The 20,155-nt window shown below is 44.2% G+C and overlaps 1 protein-coding gene and 1 long non-coding RNA gene across 3 annotated transcripts in view; both read right to left on the reverse strand.

The window, feature by feature from the left end:
* KLF8 (Kruppel like factor 8) overlaps positions 1-20,155 on the reverse strand; it is a 283,965-nt gene that overhangs the window by 205,933 nt on the left and 57,877 nt on the right. The gene's annotated exons all lie outside the window — the stretch shown is intronic.
* LOC115474609 lies at positions 3,874-19,220 on the reverse strand. The gene is made up of 3 exons (XR_003942879.1): positions 19,208-19,220; positions 18,814-18,823; positions 3,874-3,945 (listed from the first exon to the last, which is right to left on the reverse strand). It is a non-coding gene; the product is annotated as an uncharacterized LOC115474609 (long non-coding RNA).

Raw genomic sequence — 20,155 nt, forward strand, 5'->3', positions numbered from 1 at the left:
AATATGTCTCCCACAGCGTGATTCAGTTCTCCATAAGCTTAAACCATGAGACCAGCCTAAACTTCCTGCGCTGAGTAGCTCGACCTTACTAAGAACTGAAATTCCATGTCGAAGTGGGACACATTTGTATCTGAGGTAGCTCTATAAATAGTAAGGCAAGGGGTATAGGTGGCCTGAGACTGCCGATGACACCCAGCTTTACCTCTCCACTCCCGACATCACAGTCGAAACCCAGGCCAAAGTTTCAGCCTGCCTTTCCGACATCGCTGCCTGGATGTCCAACCGGCATCTGAAATTGAACATGGCAAAGACTGAGCTCCTTATCTTTCCACCCAAACCCTCTTCTCCTCTTCCCCCACTTTCCGTCTCTGTTGACAACGCCCTCATCCTCCCTGTCTCTTCAGCACGCAATCTCGGAGTCATTTTCGACTCCTCCCTCTCCTTCTCTGCCCATATCCAGCAGACAGCTAAGACCTGTCGCTTCTTCCTCTATAATATTAGCAAAATTCGCCCATTCCTCTCTGAACAGACCACCCGAACCCTCGTCCACTCGCTCGTTACCTCTCGTCTTGACTATTGCAACCTTCTCCTCGCTGGCCTCCCGCTTAGCCACCTATCCCCCCTTCAATCTGTCCAAAATTCAGCCGCACGTCTTATCTACCGCGTGAACCGATACTCTCATATCACCCCTCTCCTCAAGTCGCTTCACTGGCTCCCAATCCGCTACCATATACAGTTCAAGCTTCTCCTATTGACCTTCAAGTGCACTCAATCTGCTGCCCCCCATTACCTCTCTACCCTCCTCTCCCCGTATGTTCCCACCCGTTACCTCCGCTCTCAGGACAAATCACTCCTATCTGTACCCTTCTCCACCACCGCTAACTCCAGACTCCGCCCCTTCTGCCTCGCAGCACCTTATGCCTGGAACAGACTTCCTGAGCCCATACGCCATGCGCCCTCCCTGCCCATTTTCAAGTCCTTACTCAAGGCCCATCTCTTCTCCCTTGCTTTTGGCGCCTAACCACCTTCCCCATTCCTGTTACCTACACTGACTACATAGTCTGTTACCGTTAGATTGTAAGCTCTCTTGAGCAGGAACTGTCCCTCCCCGTGTTTAAACTTGTACAGCGCTGCATAACCCTGGCAGCGCTATAGAAATGCTAAGTAGTAGTAGTAGTAGTAATGAGGCAGCCTGGACAGTGAAATCATATTAATTTGTTAATTCTGTTTAACTTTGGTTCAGTAAGACAGCAAGAGAGACTGGGTGAAGGCTGTGGGTGGGGAGGCATTGGAGAAAGAATGAGAGAAAGACTGGGTGAAGTAGAGGTACAAAACAAAAAAAGAGAGAGAGAGATAAACACTAGTTGGAAGTCAGGCCATGGTGATATGTAAAACAAAGAAGCAATTAACTCTATGCTTCATCTGTCAAGGGGGGGGGGGGTGCTGCCACACAGCTGACAGCATGCTTTGGCAAGGGAGACTGCTAGTTTCTGCCAGTGATTTGCACAGGCACCTCAAGGGACTGAAATGTACACAATATGTACACCAAGTTCCATTGTTATAATGTCTTCTGAGTTGTGCAAAATATGTTGTAAATCTGTTTACCCATGCCCATCAATAAAAAATGTTAAAAAAAACAAATGGGCTCATTTTTCGAAAGAGAAGGACGTCCATCTTTCGACATAAATCGGAAGATGGACATCCTTCTCCCAGGGATGTCCAAATCGGTATAATCAAAACCCGATTTAGGACGTCTCCAACTGCACTCCGTCGCAAGGATTGCCAAAGTTCAAGGGGGCGTGTCGGAGGTGTAGCGAAGGCGGGACTTAGGCGTGCCTAACACTTAGACGTCCTTGAAGCAAAATCGAAAAAAAAACAAGGACGTCCCTGATGCACACTTGAACGTTTTCACCCGGACGTGTTTTTATTACGACTAAGGCACAAAAAGGTGCCCGAAATGACCAGATGACTACCGGAGAGAATTGGGGATGACCCCCCGTTACTCCCCCAGTGTTCACTAACCACATCCCACCCTCAAAACACATCTTTAAAAATATGTGCCAGCCTCAGATGTCATACTCAATACTCAGGTATGCATGCAGGTCCCAGGAGCAGTTTTAGTGGGTACTGCAGTTCACTTCTGACAGGCGGACCCAGGCCCATACCCCCCCTACCTGTTACATTTGTGGAGGAAACAGCAAGCCCTCCAAAACCCACCACAAACCCACTGTACCCACATCTAGATGCCCCCCCTTCACCCGTAAGGTCTATGGTAGTGGTGTACAGTTGTGGGTAGTGGTTTGGGGGGGCTCAGCACACAAGGTAAGGGAGCTATGTACCTGGGAGCAAGTTATGAAGTGCACTGAAGTGCCCCCTAGGGTGCCCGGTTGGTGTCCTGGCATGTCAGGGGGACCAGTGCACTACAAATGCTGGCTCCTCCCACGCCCAAATGGCTTGCATTAGGACGTTTTTGATATGGACATCTTTGGTTTTGAAAATCGCCAAAAGTCAGAAGCATCCTTGTCTAGGGACGTCCAAATCTAGGGACGTCCAAATTTAAGGATTTGGACGTCCAAATCTAGGGACGTCCAAATTTAAGGATTTGGACATCCCTGACGGTGTTTTCGAAACGAAATATGGACGTCCATCTTGTTTCAAAAATATGAGTTTCCCCGCCCCTGGATTTTGCCATTTTGCAAGGACGTCCAAATCACAACTTGGACGTCCCTTTCAAAAATGCCCCTCAAAATAGACTGATTTAGTAGACTGACACAGAATAGGAAATGAGTCAAGTTTCTAAAAGAGCTACTGCTGAACTGGGATGCAATTCACCCCCCACCCTCCAACGGAGTGGAGGAGTGGCCTAGTGGTTAGGGTGGTGGACTTTGGTCCTGGGGAACTGAGGAACTGAGTTCGATTCCCACTTCAGGCACAGGCAGCTCCTTGTGACTCTGGGCAAGTCACTTAACCCTCCATTGCCCCATGTAAGCCGCATCGAGCCTGCCATGAGTGGGAAAGTGTGGGGTACAAATGTAACAAAAATAAAATAAATAAAATAAACCCTTCCCAACCAGACTATACTGGGGACAATGTTGGAGGAATGGAAAAGGAGACGCATAAGAGATCTTATCTGCTGGCTCCTAGATATTAATGAACACTAGTCAAGGCCCGCTATAAGAGGCTACCACATTCATGTGGTCCACACATATGGATTTCTGATCATGTGTTCTACTATTTAAAGATTCATATGACCCACCCACACATGAACTGAACATGCAGCCCATTCTGAAAAAACTTGACGCCTTTGATATAGACAAAAAAAATCCTCCATAAAGCATATCTGAATGACATCATCTTTTATTCTTTGGTCATCTGAACAGGACAGTCAACCTGTCTTCTCCTCAGGCAGTAGCAACAGAGCTAGGGCAATGGTTGGAGAACTGGCTTCAGATTTTAGGGCAGGCTAATTCACTCCATACACACACTTAGGGATAGCAATAGAGAAATTTGGTCTACATGTCCCTGAATGCAATAGGGTAAAACCAGGAATGAATCCACCTCGCCTGAAAATCTACAGTCAGTCAGCACTCTAGTTGGAGCAAAGCTGCCTAAGTGGGTATGCTGGAGCAGAAGATGGCCATGCAGATGAAGAAAATAAACCAGGTGTTTAGCCAGACCTCAGATTTTGGGAAGTCCTAAGCCCAAGGCAGAGGGGGCACAAACTTTTGTCCCATCCACACCCACATTCCAGAGCTGGTTGGGGTCCCCTGGCCCTGCCAGCTAAAGCCCTCCTCTACACAAAGCCAGGTAGCTGGTGGCACTTTTCCGGGGAGGGGGGTGGCTGGTGCAGCAGCAGCCCAGGAAAAGTGACATAACTGCCTGGCTTTGCAGGAGGAGGGATTCCACTGGCAGGGCTTGGAAACCCCCGCCAGCCAAAGCAGCAGACTGTGCCATAATTTTGGGGGGCCCGAATCCATTGGCAGGGGCCTAGGACACCCCATGGTATGCCACTGAAGTAAAACACTGTTCGAGAAATACTTTCCTTTCAAGGCAGTGAGCAAAGATCGTTGGACGGAGGAAAGAGGAACAGTCCAGAGCTGCCATTTGCAACTGATCTGTCTTTGTAACTGCTCCCTGCCCTTCACTGGAGTCTCATGCATCAGTATTAGAATTAGTCCCTTATTAACAAACTTAAGTCTCCCATAGAAATACAGTGGCTCCTATCCCCTTTCTTATAGGGAGGCCTCCGAATAATAACCTCATCTATGGGAGCACCAGCACAGAGACCAACCACCATTTCCTTCCACCACAGAGACAGGGCTAGGACCCTGAACTTAAGTGGTAGATAAATATTATCAGAGCATTGTGTTCCATCTCATATAATACACCAGAGAAGGACAAACTGCACAACTTGGGATGGCCCAACAAAGACAATCTACTACCCAAGGCAAGAAATGAGTTGCCGCCCAGGCTCCTCACCGCTGTCGTCCCCCCACCCTTCCTTCCCCAACCCCTTCCCCGAAATTACCTTTTCTATTCTGTTCTTGTGTTTCAAAAGAAGGCGGTGGCAGCAACTCCCGTGGAGGGGCATAATCGAATGGAAACACCTATCTCCATGGGCGTTTATCTCCGAGAACGGGTCTGTGAAGGGGCGGGCCGAACCGTATTTTCGAAAAAATGGACGTTTTTGAGCTGGGCGTTTGTTTTTTTTAGCTATAATGGAAACTAAAAACGCCCAGCTCAAAAACGTCCTAATCCGAGCCATTTGGTCGTGGGAGGGGCCAGGATTCATAGTACACTGGCCCCCCTGATATGCCAGGACTCCAACTGGGCACCCTAGGTCAGTGCAGTGAACTTCAGAAAAAGCTCCCACATGCATAGCTCCCTTACCACGGGTGCTGAGCTTCCAACCCCCCTCCCTCAAAACCCACTACCCACAAATGTACAACACTACCATAGCTCTTAGGGGTGAAGGGGGCACCTACATGTGGGTACAGTGGGTTTTGGAGGCCTCCCATTTACCAGCACAAGTGTTACAGGTGAGGGGGATGGGCCTGGGGCCACCTGGCTGAAGTGCACTGCGGTACCCACTAAAAGTGCTCCAGGGACCTGCATACACGCAGGCCTCTAGGACTTGTTGCTGCTATATAACACTGGCACACCAGTTGACACCTGAAGACTAATCTCTCCGAAAACGTCCTTTATTGGAATAACCGTGTTTACTCACAGTTAACTGCAGATCAGAGGTTCTGCCCCACTGGCAACGAGTCTCCCTGATACTGAGATTAGCAGTAGGTCAGAGCTGGCAGAATGCTGTACAATGCCCTCTTTCAGCCACATTCAAGGTAAGAACTAAGTTGTCTAACGTGGCTAACACAGGAAAGGGAACTAAAACTGGCTTACAAAAATGGCCACCCCGCATGGACTACAACAGGAAACACAACAGGGCACACTCTGACCCAGTAGGCAGGGGGAAAAGCACCATGGGAGAAGAGACTGTAACACAAGCTAATGAAATCACGGAGCCCAATACCCTACACCTACCACAATGCAATGCTGATGTGACCCTGTACTGCACCCAAGAGCCACATCTGACCCAGGGAAAGGCTGTGACAGGATCGAACACATTCTGCAGTCATGGAGGTGGGTACGGCATTTGAGGCTGGCATACAGGCTGGAAAAAAAGTTTGTAAAGTGGGGTTTTTTTGTTGGGAGGGGGTTAGTGACCACTGGGGGAGTCCAGGGAGGTCGTCCCCGATTCCCTCCAGTGGTCATCTGGGCAGTTGGAGCACTTTTTTGGGACTTGTTCGTGAAAAAAAAGGGTCCAAAAAAAGTGACCCAAAATCGCGGTAAAAACGCCTTTTTTTCGATTATCAGCTAAAGACGCCCATCTCTCCTCGGCTGATAACCACGCCCCAGTACCACCTCCACCACGCCTCCGACACGCCCCCATCAACTCTATTCGTTTCCGCGACGGAGTGCAGTTGGAAACGCCCAAAATCGGCTTTCGATTATACCGATTTGGGCGCCTTTGCGAGACAAACGTCTATCTCCTGATTTAGGTCGCACTATAGGCGTTTTTCTCTTTCGAAAATAAGCAGGATAGGCTGCTGCAGGTCCCAGCTCTTTCTCTCTACTGTGGGCAGCCCCTGCCTCTCTGATGTAATTTTCTGTCTCCTCGGAGGCGGGCCACCCACAGTTAAGGAAAGGGGCCAGGGAATTCCTATGGGAATCGCTGCCACCGCCTTCTTTTGAAAAACAAGAACAGAAAATAAAAAGGTAATTTTGAGGAAGGGGATTAGGGGGAAGAGGGTTGGGGAGGGAAGGACGGGGGGGGGGGGGGTGATGCTGCCTCACAAGAGTGCTGCCTGAGGCCCCCACCTCAGGTAGCCTAATGGTAGGCTGCCACTGACACTTACCATACTATACAGCACTGGATGATACAGTCTTTAAAAAAAAAGTATTTCCTTTTCTCCCTATAAAAATCACATTCATTTATTAACCTGTTTCTCTATTGATACTTTAATTTCCCATGGAAAGTCCTTAAAAGATTGTACCCTGAACACCCAGCCCTTTCTGATCCCAGCATAAGATATTATGGGGCTCATTGTGATGATCAACTGAAATTTAAACTCCAAGTCACAAAAGTGGTACAATCTTCTTATTTTCAATTGAGAATGATAAGGCAGTTAAGGTCTATTTTACCCAAACCAAATCTGGTGAAAGTAATACATGCACTTGTCACCAGTAGATTGGAGTACTGTAATTCTCTTTTTCAGAGACAGACACGTCAGACTAAACAGAATACAGTTAGAACAGAATACTGCAGCTCACCTGCTCACAGGCAAAAAGAAATTTGACCATATTACACCTATTTTGGCTGAGCTGCACTGGCTGCCAGTATCAGCACGAATCAATTTTAAAATTTTGGGTTTGGTTTTTAAAGCTTTTTGGCTAGGTGTACCTGGTTACCTTACAGCATTAATCAATAAGTATGTTCCATCTAGGAAATTGCGATCTTCTCAATTAACTTTGTTAGAACTTCCTCCTTTGGCTATACTATGAAACAAGTATTTTCCTATTTTGGACCTCTGCTTTGGAATCAGCTGTCTGAGGACATTAGGAGTCTTACTAAATTTGCAGTTCCATAAAGCTGAGAAATCTTGGCTTTATACTCAGTGTTATACATAGTGTTTCTAAACTATTTGCAGCTAAGAGATAGGGGCTAATTTTCAAAGCACTTAGACTTACAAAGTTCCATAGGTTACTATGGAACTTTGTAAGTCTAAGTGCTTTGAAAATACGCTTAGTATCATGTGAATAGTGATTTAAATTGTTGAAAGCATTCTTATTTATTGAATTCCTCACCACTATTGGCAATTGTTATTCTTTTGGTTAATTTGTTGTTTCAAAAATGAGTCATCTTACTGCTTGGATGTTTTTACCTGTTTTGTATTTTCATTATAATTCTCTTATTGTAATTTGCTTTAAGCCACATTGAGCCCGAATTTGTCTGGGATAATGCGGGGTACAAATGCCATAAATAAATAAAATAATTCTAATGTAACTATACAGCTATTTTTTTTGTTTTTGTTTTGGGGGTTTATTTGTATTGTAACACTCTTGGAAGATATATTTTGTAATGTTTTAGTTTATTTTATTGTAATGCTGTAAACTGCTTTGGTGCCTTTGGGTGTAAATGCAATATATCAAATTAATAAATCAAATCATTTTCAAAGCACGTAGACTTACAAACTTCCACAGGTTCCTATATATCTTTGTAAGTTTAAGTGCTTTGAAAATACGCCTCATATATGTCAGATAAGCTGAACACTTAATACAGATTTTGTTTGAAATGTGATTATCATCACCAATACTACCACTAGCACGACTGACAGTGCAGTATTACATCATTTACATGGATGTCAGTGCAGTGTGGGTCTTCGAGCACCCATGTGTACTTCAAAGCCTGATGCATTCTGACCCCTCAGAAAGAAGTTTATGTTGGATACACTGGGACTCAGCAGGCCATGTGCATGTATGGGAACTCACAGGTCCACTGCTGCACTGAGATTCCTTTTGCCACTGCAGCTTTGGGTCTGGACAGAGGATGGAGGTAGACAAATGATTAGGGGTGCCAAACATAATACAAATGACTTCTTCCTGGACACAATGAAGAAGCTTGCTCAATATTGGGGGTGTTCCGCACCCACACAGCTAACTCCTATGGAAGTAGGGTGGCAGCAGCTGCAGGGGGGAGGGTTTGCCTAGAGCAGCAGGACTGGCCCTGTGAATTATAAATATATATGCAAGATGCAAAAATGAACAGCAGCTAAGGGTCGAAGCTGCTACAGCTGCTGCTAGTTATCAAAAGTTTCAAACTTGTAAGCAGCAATACCTATCCTCAGCCAGTGGCATAGCTAAAAGCGAATTTCTGGGTGGACCCATGAATTTCCTCTCCATTCCCTCTCCCTTTGCTCCACCAGCCCATCAAATATTAAAACTTAGGAGCCCTTTTACTAAGCCACGTAGGCGCCTACACGCGCACAACACACATCAATTTTTAGTTACCAACTCGGCTACCACATGGCCCTTGCGGTAATTTCATTTTTGACACATGTCCGATACGCACGCCAGAAAATATTTTTATTTTTATTTTGTGGCGCACAGGCAGTAATCGTGCGGTAATCAGCATTTTACGCGCATAGAAAATTACTGATCGGTTACCGCGTGAGACCTTACCACTAGGTCAATGGCTGGCGGTAAGGTCTCACACCCAAAATGGACATGTAGCAATTTTCATTTTGCCAAACATCCATTTTCGTCAAAAATGTTAAAAAGGCTTTTTTTTACAGGTGCACTGAAAAATGATTCTGCGCACACCAAATACACGGATCTACACTACCGCAGGCCATTTTTCAGCGCGCCTTTGTAAAAGGGCCCCTTAGCTGGTAGGGATCCCCATAGAACCCTCAGGCCATCTGAACACTGTGGCAGTTGGCGTTCCCAGATACCACCGCAAGCACACACACACACCCCCGGCACAGTTTCAGTTCTCGTGCTTATACTGAACATACGCAGGGAGGGGGAGAGGTGCCAGCTTTGGTGGCCAAGAGTGCAGCGGCTGACTGCTACAGCTTCAGATGGCCTGGGTGTTCCGGTGAAGGTGGTCTTCAACTGGCAGGGCTTTGGGATCTCCAACAGCTACACAGATGATGTGTGCCACTGCTTGTAGGCCTGGGCCCAAAGTGGCTGGGTCCTCGCCCACCTGTGGCCATACCACTGTCTGCTCCTCATTGTGTTTGCTACTCAGTGTCCAATACACATACACATATTTTTGTCAGAAAATAAGGAAACTGAATTGGAAAAGAAATTCAGAAATAGAAAACAGTCTTTAAAAGGGCCATTTTTTCATATTAGATAGATGTTCAATAAAAACGATGTCTTTCTGGCCTACACAATATATACAATGTGCTAAAAATGTTTCTGCCCTTTACCACAGAATTTACATCATGGCCCTCACCTGTAAAAATGTGAGTAAACCAGGATTAGACCCCAGAAATTATCTTTCCCGCATAGGCAAAAGCAGCAACAGCGATAACCTACTTACCGCACTATTATCATAGTGTGTTTTAGAATGGAACACTACTGCAACAATTGTTTTGTAACCTCTTTCATCGAAGTAATTCGATAATTATTCTGACAGCTGCTCCTCAAGACCCAGAGAGAAACAGGGCAAGAGCCAGAGCATATTTCAGGGCAAGTGCATGGAAAGGGTGGGGCTGTGCAAAGCCTGTCTCAGAAGAACAGCTCATGCAGTCTGAAAGAAAAATGCCCCACCCAGGCACCACCCGGAACTTTACCACAAAACACCTGCCCTGCCCAAGATATTAGTAAAAGAGACATCACCCGGCCAGGCTGAAAGACTTTCCCCCTACAAATCTCTCCTCTGTGTGGATAGTACTGCACACTAAAACACCCATCTCACACACACCCCCAACACTCTCCACACAAAGAAAAACATTTTTAAAACAAAATATCTCTTTTCTCGTTGTAGCCTTGATTTCTGCTATGCTAGCAGGACTCCCTCTCTTGGCCTGAACTTCTCAGGGGCCCCTGCACTATCACTGCAATTCTCCAACATGCTAAGAAGGTGGTCAAGGATCAGATGTCAACCACAGACTAGCAAGAATATAGCTTTCTTAATTCAAAAGATGTCTCCTTTTAGGGGAGGGAGGGAAGGGAAGGGTGAGGATTAATGTGGTACAGAATTTAATATGGCCTACCTGAACAGATTGTGATTAAGGCCAAGGTTTTTCTCTCATCCTCAATTTATAGTAGGGTAAAAAAAAAAAAAAGATTAGTAAAACCAGGCCTCCACGGACAACCTAAAAAAGTCTAAACAGTAGACAAAGTTCACAAATTTATACAGAAAAGGATGGAGACTGTGGAAATAAGAGGCGCACGTACAAATGCGGAGCCCCAAGCAAAATTCTCCTCAGGATCCCTCCATGGTAGTGGTGGTCCATTATCTCACCTCCAACTCTCAAGTATTTAGGAAGGCAAGCGTAACAGCCCTGTGTTGGCTTTTAATAGGGTTACTCTTTCTCACTCAGCAGCCAGAGAAGCGCATAACAACAGCAAGCGGTCTTGAACACAAAAAATATAGGGACAGGCTTATGAACCTCAACATGTATACGCTGGAAGAGAGGAGACATGATAGAGATGTTTAAATATCTCAAGGGCATTAACGTACAGGAAGTGAGCCTTTTTCAACTGAAGGAGAGCTCTGGAACGAGGGGGGATACGATGAAATTAAAAGGGAATAGGATAAGGAGTAATCAAAGAAAGTATTATTTCACAGAAAGGGTAGTGGAGGCGTGGAATGGCTTCCCGGTGGAGGCTGTGGAGTCAAGGACTGTGTCAGAATTGAAAAAGGCATGGGATAAGCATGTGGGATCGCTTAGGAAAAGGAAGAGTTAGGGGTTACAGAGGATGGGCAGACTGGATGGGCCATATGACCTTTATCTGCTGTCATGTTTCTATGTAACTACCACTGCTTGATGGTAGTCTTGTACTAGGAACCATGAATATCATCAATACCGTTATTACTGTAAAACTATGCAGTTCTTATTGTGAAACTATACAGATCTTAAATGCTTCCTAGGTTACCAAGCAGAGAAGAATAATAAAGAGGGATGGTGGGCGATGACATTGGAATAATCTGATTGTGTGGACGACGCGAGGAGGAACCTAGCGAAGCTTGAAAAATGGTTCCGAATTTGGCATCTACGATTTAATGCTAAAAAAATTTGCAGGGTCATATATTTGGCCTGTAAAAACCTGAGAGAGCAGTACAGTTTAGAGTATGAAATACTCTTGTGCATGAAAGAAGGGTGGGACTTGGGTGGGACTGTATGTGATGATGTTAAGATGGTCAAACAAGCAGAAAAGGCTGACCGCGAAAGCTAGAAGGATGCTTAGTTGCACTGAGAGAGAGAGGAATGGCCAGCAGGAAAAAGGAGGTAATAGTGCCTCTGTATAAGTCTCTGGTAAGTCATCATTTAGGGGTATGTTTACTGGGCAAATCACTTAACCCTCCATTGCCCCTGGTACAAAATAAGTACCTGAATATATGTAAACCGCTTTGAATGTAGTTGCAAAAACCTCAGAAAGGCGGTATATCAAGTCCCATTTCCCTTTCCCCCCTTTCCCTAAATTTAAGGCACGTTAAAGCTAACGTGCCTATACATTTCTATGGGTGTGTTAGCGTTTAGCGCGCGTTAAAAATGCTAACGCACCCGTAGCGCTGCTTAGTAAACATAGGCGTTAAGAGTACTGTGTCCAAAAAATAAAAACAGGATGGAAACGGTCCAGAGGGCAGCTACTAAAATGGTCATTGTGGTGTTTATCATAAAATGTATGGGGACAGACTTAAAGATCTCAATATGCATACTTTGAAAGAAAGTGAGAAAAGCCACTATTCTCTGTCTAGTCAATTTAAAGTCTTGAAGACAGGAAAACTTGCAAGATCATATTTGAAAAGATGGAGACCCATAAATATTTCTGCCTTTAAGAGTTTAAGGAGAGAAGTTATCAACATAGGCTACTGTTAAGGTGCATGTTATTTTACTGTGAACCCCAGTTATTAGTTAACTAGGTTTCATTGCATAAAATAGGATCTGTGTTAAAATAGCAAGAGTTAGTAGTAAAATAACCCATCTTTAATGGTAGCCCACATTGATAACTATGTCCCTAAATGTGACTGGATGGACATCAACCAAATCCAATCAAGAGCCACTACATAAAACCAGCACACAGACCTTCTATACAGCATCACCATGAAAAAGCCGTAGCAAGATGGCTGAAATTACAGTCAAGCAAACTCAAAACACAGCACCACCAGACAGCTGCAAGAAACAATAAGATGATACCTTTTATTGGACTGACAATATATTTCTTGACTACATTCTGGAAAATATGGACTGACAGCAAACACTGAAGTTTAGATCTTGTGGAGTTGCTGCACCTTTTCTTTAGAATGACTTGCCAGTATATTTGAGATGCTGCACTAATATGTCCCAATTTCGAAACTACTACTACTACTTATCATTTCTATAGCGCTACAAGGCATACGCAGCACTGTACACCATACAGCACTGCGTCAAAGAGCTTACAATCTAAAGACTCATTGTTTTGTGAAGGCTTACTCAGAAACATGAGATGAAGTGAACTATGATTTGCTTTTTCCTGCAGTGCTGGTCTTTGACTAGATAGGATATTTTTTGTTTAATTTGTCTAATTTAAGTCATTTGTTGTTTGTTTGGTTGTTTTTTATTATGTTTGTATTCTGTAACCCACTTTGCATAAAGTGGGATATACATTTTAAAAGACAAAATAATAATACAGTAGCACACCTTTTTAGGCACAATGGTTGGGACCAAGGCTATTTTGGACTGCAGGTTTAAAGGATGCTTTTCCCTATAACTCATGTCCTGACCAAACTTCCCTGTAGCTCAGCTCAACCCAGCCAGCAGTCCAGCACTTCTCATATCTGCACTTTCAAACTGTAAAATGACAAGAGGAAGAGGTGCTAAGTTAAATCATTGAACCATCTTGTTGGGCAGACTGGATGGACCACACAGGTCTTTATCTGCCGTCATTTACTATGTTACACAAATCTGTGGAGCACTGTGCAGATCGATGGAGTTTCACAAACCAAAACCAAAGGAGTGGAAAAAGCCAACCAAAATGTCCTGGATGACCAAAGTTTATTTCCAAAAGAAATGCTGATAAAACAACCTAACACGAGCTGTGTTTCGACAAACACAGTCTTCGTCAGGGGTATCAGCCCACCCGCTTACCCCTAAGAAAGATTGGTGGAGTTTGCCTGCTGACTGTATGGTGGCAAAGTGTGAGAAAAATCATACTAGCAATGAGTGAGGAGGGGGACAAATTTAGCATTAGCACCTTCAATATATGGGGGGGTGGGGGGGTGGGACATCACTCACCTGCCCACTCCTAAACTATGCCTATCGCAACAGCGTACAGAGCCTCAAGCAATTTATTTAAAAAAACATAGCTGGAAGGAAGAGAGGCACCAAAAGAAGCAGTTTTGAGGAATGTATGGTGGATGGGGTAAAGAAAGAGAAATGGCTATGGCTGGGGAGTTCTGGAAGGCAGGTACCACATTCCAAATAACATGGTCCAGGGAACCTCAATTATTTATTTGTTTTCAGAGACAATGGATTTTCGGATCAAAGGTACTCTACTGCATAAAATTTCAGGAGTCAGTCTGACCACTTTCAGCATGACCCAAATGATAGAGGGTAGGACACTGCAATAGAAAAATAGTATTCTGCTGTGAACCCAGATTGGCAAAGCTTTTCCACAGTGCTGTGCCACACCATAGCACCTCCATCCAGAGCTAAGAACAGTCACAAAGGAAAGGCATGACAAACAACTCAAAAAACAAACAAGAAAAAATAGGTCTAAGCAAGACACATCTCAAGAACTAAAATAAAAGCTTCAGCAGCAAGTTGCCACACCTCAGTACCACACCTAATATGCAACCTTTGAATAACCCTCCCAGGAATACTCAGGCTGACAATGGAAAAATACTAGGAGAGGTTTGCGAGCCTGCCAGCCTCTGCTATTTCATGCCTACATGGCTTCTCCCCTGCCTCAGAGCTGTATGCAAGCCAGCCCAGTCTTAATTCCCCCTGCTTCATATCTGCACCACTTCTCTGCTTTCCAATGGATGCCAAAAAAATCTGATCAGTATCTACAGGGTAGGCCACGCCCACTGCTTCTGTTCTTTAAGAAGCATTCTGCACATTGAATAGGATTTTATCCACATTAATGGGGTTTTGGATAATTGCCCAATACATATATGCATAATGCAAATACTCATGGTATTGAGGCAGAAAGTGCACAAATATGGAAATCCAAAAGTACACATGTAAGTGTTCACATAAAAAACTACTCACATGAAGAGTACCTGCATTTCCAAAGTCAATCTGCAAAGGGAAATAATTCCCTTTGAAAGCAAATGTAAAGTTTGTAGGTAAAATCTATCTACACACATGCACTTTACTTAAAAGTTGCCCCTCAAGAAGAAATGTTACATGATGCACAGGGATCTCTGAATATAATTTCACATAATGCTGAAGTTACACAGGGGCAGTGGAACACCTTTTTTGGTTCGAAGGGCCAAACAAACCAATCTCTGGCTCCTCCTTTATCAGTGCTGACTGGCTTACTAACTAATTAAGTTGTGCACAAATCCAGAATATGACTGGATTTGCATGAACAACTTAAGTTGCACTATACAAAATTTGAGGGAAAGCCCATAAGCAATTTCTGGCCTGTTAAGACCTAGCATTCAGCTTGCTGCCTGTCTCCTGTGTAGCACCTAAGAGTACAACTTCCTAATCTGCTGTTGGACCTGGAGTGTTGGGAGAAGTGGTAGATGCATCAGCAGGCCTCATATAGATCCCTCTGTCCACCCCTACATCAATCCCATTTGTTAGGAGGACATTGCTTCAGACCACAGCCTTCTCTACTGCCAGACCCTGAGTGTTGCACTTTAAGAAGGCAATATTATGACGGATCACGTGTGTGTAAAGGCCAAATAGATGCCTATTTCTAGCCTATTTTGTAAAGGCACATCAATGTCTTTAGGTCTTCATAAAATACAAGGGACAAATCATCAGAAATCAAATCTGGATTGAAGCTATGGACATTTATGCCTACTCGGAAACAGGCTTAAACATTTGTGCATACACACATATTTTATAAACATGTGTAAACCGCGAGTCCATCAGCATTCTGCCCCCTTACACTCCAACTTGTGGGTTGAGTAAGAGCGGTAATTTTACGAAAGGTCTTTACGCATGAAAATTCCTTTATAAAAATTACCTTTCTGAACCACTCAGCACTAGTGTCCTGTGCAGTTCAAAGTATGACAGCAGCCCTGAGGGCCCGAGAAGCTGTTCTGCCACTGATTCCCACCTAACAAGTGTGTTGGAAACATGAGTAAGGGGAAATGGAGAAGGAAAGTAAGGAGGGACAGGATACGTGATGAGGAGAAAGAGAATCAACGAGGGGATCAGGGGGACTGAGGAGTGTAGAGTGATCAGGGGGACTGAGGAGTGTAGAGTGAAAGGATCACAAGGAGTATCACAGAGTAGGGAAGACAGTGAAGGGCTCAGGGTTGGTGGGATTGAAAAGGGGGAATCATTCTTCCTCCCTATCCTGGATTCTCTCTCCGCCTCTTCCCCCCAATCCCTTATCCTTCTGCCCCTCTTGTCTGGCCTCCTCTTCTCCATTTCCCTCCTCTGAAACTCCATTCCCCTCCTTACCCCCTAGATCCCTTCATTCTAAAAAGAGTTTCCTCCTCCTTTCCCAGCATTATCTCACTAAGATCCATTTTCCTTAAATACAAACTGGGCAAAATAAATTACCTGGACACACAAGAATGTAAAGATGGGTCAAATAAAAATTGTTCATAAAGTTACTAATTTAATAAATATATACAAGTCAGCCCACTTACAGTACATTTTTTTTTACAATGAAGCTTGACACTGAAATGCGTTTGACACCACTGGTGCCAAACTTCCATATATATGGTCAGCTCTAGTCAGGACACAAAATTCAGTAGCAGATCACAGCAGTATAGGCCCATTGTCGGAATCAGGGTGAAGCAGCACAGGAGGTTTTTGAGAAGTTCTGGCAGCTCTACCATCATTTCTGTATAACCAATTGTTGGTGATGGCAGTGGTTATAGACTTGCCCCTCTCCACAAAAGTGGTGGCTAAAAATTGGTGCAAGATCCTACCAATAGGGCCAGGGCCAGACCCTGGGCTTTGTGCAGGACCATTTGCACACAGCACCAAGTGAGTTTTTTTATTATTATCATTATTATTATTATATTTTATTATTATTATTTTATTTTTTGATTGTTTTTAGGTTTTTTTTTTGGGGGGGGGGTTAGTGTATGTGTGTGGGGGTTGTGTTTTTTTTAATTGTTTTGCATGTACGATTTAACACACTAAACTATATTTATATACATATACATATATATATACATATACATATATACAGTGCACTCCACTTAAGTGCACGTCGGATAAGCGCATGCTCTGTTTAACTGCATGCCGTACTTCGGTCCCGTTTTTGGCACCATCAATTTCTATGGGGACAAACTTCAGTTTAGCGCACCACTGATAAGTGCAAGATTCGCTTATATGCATGGTTCAAGACCGCTCCTCTGCAGGAAAGACTCCGCATAAGCGCGCACATGGAATATGGAAGCCAATTGGTGCGTGACAACCAACGAGATTTCAAATTTACTGCCTCTTTAACTGCCACAGGCAGAATAAGTGAAACAATGTTGTTAGAGCATACACCGGGGTCGTTGCGGCGGAACTGTAAGACTTTAACACTGGCTGAGTGAATAGAACTTCTTAAAAAATTAGAAAACAAACAAAGTCAAGCATCTATTGCTAAAGAATATGGTGTCAATCCCAGTCAAATTTCACGTGTCTTGAAGCAGAAAGACCAGCTTCTGGAAGACTGGCAAAACAATACAAATCCACAACGGAAACGAAAATGGGCAGGAAAAGCTGAGGAGGTAGAAGATGCTCTTCTTCGGAGGTTTTCTCGAGTCAGGAGCAGACAGTTTCCTATCACTGGTCCACTGCTTATGGAGAAAGCTAACCAGCTAGCTGAAAGTCTTGGACCAACTGAATTCAAAGCCACTGTTGGATGGTTGGAAAGATGGAAGGAGAGGAACTGCATAAAATTCAAGAAACAGCATGGTAAGAAAGACGCTGATGACTTTGGTGCTGAAAATTGGGTTATTTCAGTTCTTCCTACCATCTTGAACGAGTTTGCACCTCGTGACATTTTCAATGCTGACGAAAATGGTCTCTACTGGCGAGCGATTCCTGATGAAACACTTGCATTCAAACATGCCGAAACTACTGGAGGTAAAACATCGAAGGACCGACTGACGATCCTCCTTTGCTGCAATATAGATGGGAGTGAGAAGTTGGAACCCCTCGTCATTGGAAAAAGCAAACAGCCCCATTGCTTCAAGAAAGTTAAGCGACTTCCTGTGTCATACGAGGCCAACGCAAATTCATGGATGACTGGGGAAATTTGGAAGCAGTGGCTAAAGAAGTTCGACACTAGAATGCGGGCACAAAAGCGTCAGATTTTGCTGCTTTGTTCTAATTGTGCTGCATACTACCTCTCTGATCCAACCTCTGATCCAACCTATGCATCAGGGCATAATAGCCAATTCAAACAACATTATCGGGCTCTTGTGCTACGTCGTCTGATGAGCGTTATGGATGACCAGACTGGCAAGGATAAACGTGCTGTTGGAACTGGCTTGTAATCTATCACTGTTGGATTCCCTACATATGCAGAAAGCAGCCTGGAATCATGTTACACAGGCAACCATTGTGAACTGCTACAAGTGTGCAAGCCTTGTTAAGGATGTGGAGAGGGATGAAACAGATGCAGCTGTTGCAAACGCGTCAAATGAAGAGGTGTTACTGAAGAGGAGTTCCATCGCTTCGTAGCTGTTGATTACAATCTACAAACAGCTGAAGACAGCACTGATGTTGAGATATGCGCCTACACGCAGGGAACAACGGCTGATGATGGAACAGATGACGAAATGAGCAGCGAGGCACATGCTGACGAAATTCAACAACCTCCTCCTGTCACTTTTGCAAGAGCGCTGGAGAGTCTCAACACCGTAGTGATATGACAGTTTTTACCGTCTGGCAGATGTAGTCTATAGAACTCATAGACCCAAGAGTGTACAGAGGACTATAACTGATTACTTCAAGTAAGCCTAATGTCAGTTAACTGCGACTGTATACTGTACACATAATAATAAACAGTACTGTACATATGTTTATCAGATGTCAAGCTTCTTTGGGTCACAACGGTTAAGTGCACGCTCTGGTTAACTGCATGCATTTCTTTGGTCCCAGACCCTTACACTTAAGATGATTGCACTATTGCACTGTATGTATGTATATATATATATATTATCTGTCCCCTCATTTCCTTCCTGGGCTAATCAATAGAAATCAAACAAAATAAAACATGGAAAAGAAAATAAGATGATACCTTTTTTATTGGACATAACTTAATATATTTCTTGATTAGCTTTCGAAGGTTGCCCTTCTTCGTCAGATCGGAAATAAGCAAATGTGGTAGCAGATAGTATATATAAGAGAAACATCAAAGCATTACCCCCTAATATTGTATGGGGAGCCCTCCAAAACCCACCAGCAACCAACTGTGCACCACTACAAAAGTCCTTATAGCTGCAGATGTTACCTATATGTGGGTACAGTGGAGGTTTGGTGGGCTCACACTTTCCACCACAAGGGTAGCAGAGTGGGCTATGGGCCTGGGTCCTCTTCTCTACAGTGCACTGCATCGACCACTAGGCTACTCCAGGGACCTGCCTCCTGCTCTAATAAGACTGGCTATAACATCTGACGCTATCATAGAGTCTGGTAAGTACTGTTTCTTTCACATCTTTGGGGTTGGGAGGGGTTCAGTGACAACTGGTCAAGACTTAATCCCTCCAGTTGTCAACTGGTCATTTAGGGCACCTTTTTCTGCCTTAGGGGTCCTTTTACTAAGCTGCATAAGCTGAGTAGGCATATACCTGCACCCAATGCACACCAATTCAGAACTACCGCCCGGCTACTGCATGGCCTGGGCAGTAATTTCATTTTTTTTATGCACGCCCACTACGCGCGTGGCGCTAACCGAGCAGTAATCGACATTGTACCGCCACTGACGATTACCACCCGGTTAACGCGTGAGACCTTACCGCTAAATGAATGGATGGCAGTAAGGTCTTAGGCCCGAAATGGAAGCACGCCAATTTTCATTTTGCTGCAAGTCCATTTTCGGCCAAAAAAAAGGCCTTTTTTGCAGGTGCGCTGAAAAATGGACCTGTGTGCGCCCAATACATGCGTCTACACACAGGCCATTTTTTGGCACAGCTTAGTAAAAAGACCCCTAAGGGCCCTGTTTACTAAGGTGCACTAGCATTTTTAGCACGCGCTAAAAACACTAGAGCGCCTATAGCGCAGCTTAGTAAACAGGGCCCTTAGTCATTATAAAATCAGGTCTAGTCCAAAACGTCTAAATTGTAGCCCTGGATGTTTTTGTTTTGTTCCATTATGGCACAAAAATGTCCAAGTTTGGAAATGCCCACATCCCAACCCCCCCCCCCCCCCCAACACGCCCACTTCTGATTTGGACGCACTGCAGAGACGAACTGCATAGAAAAACGTCTTAAAATGTGTTTCAAAAATAGAGATTTGGACGTTTTGGCAACTAAAACGTCCAAGTGCTGCTTTTTAGATGTTTTTCGGTTTTAAAAATAAACCCCATAGTAACCCATGTAAGTTTGTAAGTCTACGTGCTCTGAAAATGCACCCCCTATATGTTTTTTTCAAACTAAAACAGATTTACTCCGTTCATCACTTATTTGATTGAAAAGTTCTTTGAATTCTTAGTCACTCATTTGTCATAACACAACTAGATTACTGCAATTCCCTACTATATTGAGCCTGTGTTCAGGATATCTCTCGCCTTCAAGTCATACAAA

This window comes from Microcaecilia unicolor, chromosome 7 (assembly GCF_901765095.1).
Source record: "Microcaecilia unicolor chromosome 7, aMicUni1.1, whole genome shotgun sequence".
Taxonomy (NCBI): domain Eukaryota; kingdom Metazoa; phylum Chordata; class Amphibia; order Gymnophiona; family Siphonopidae; genus Microcaecilia; species Microcaecilia unicolor.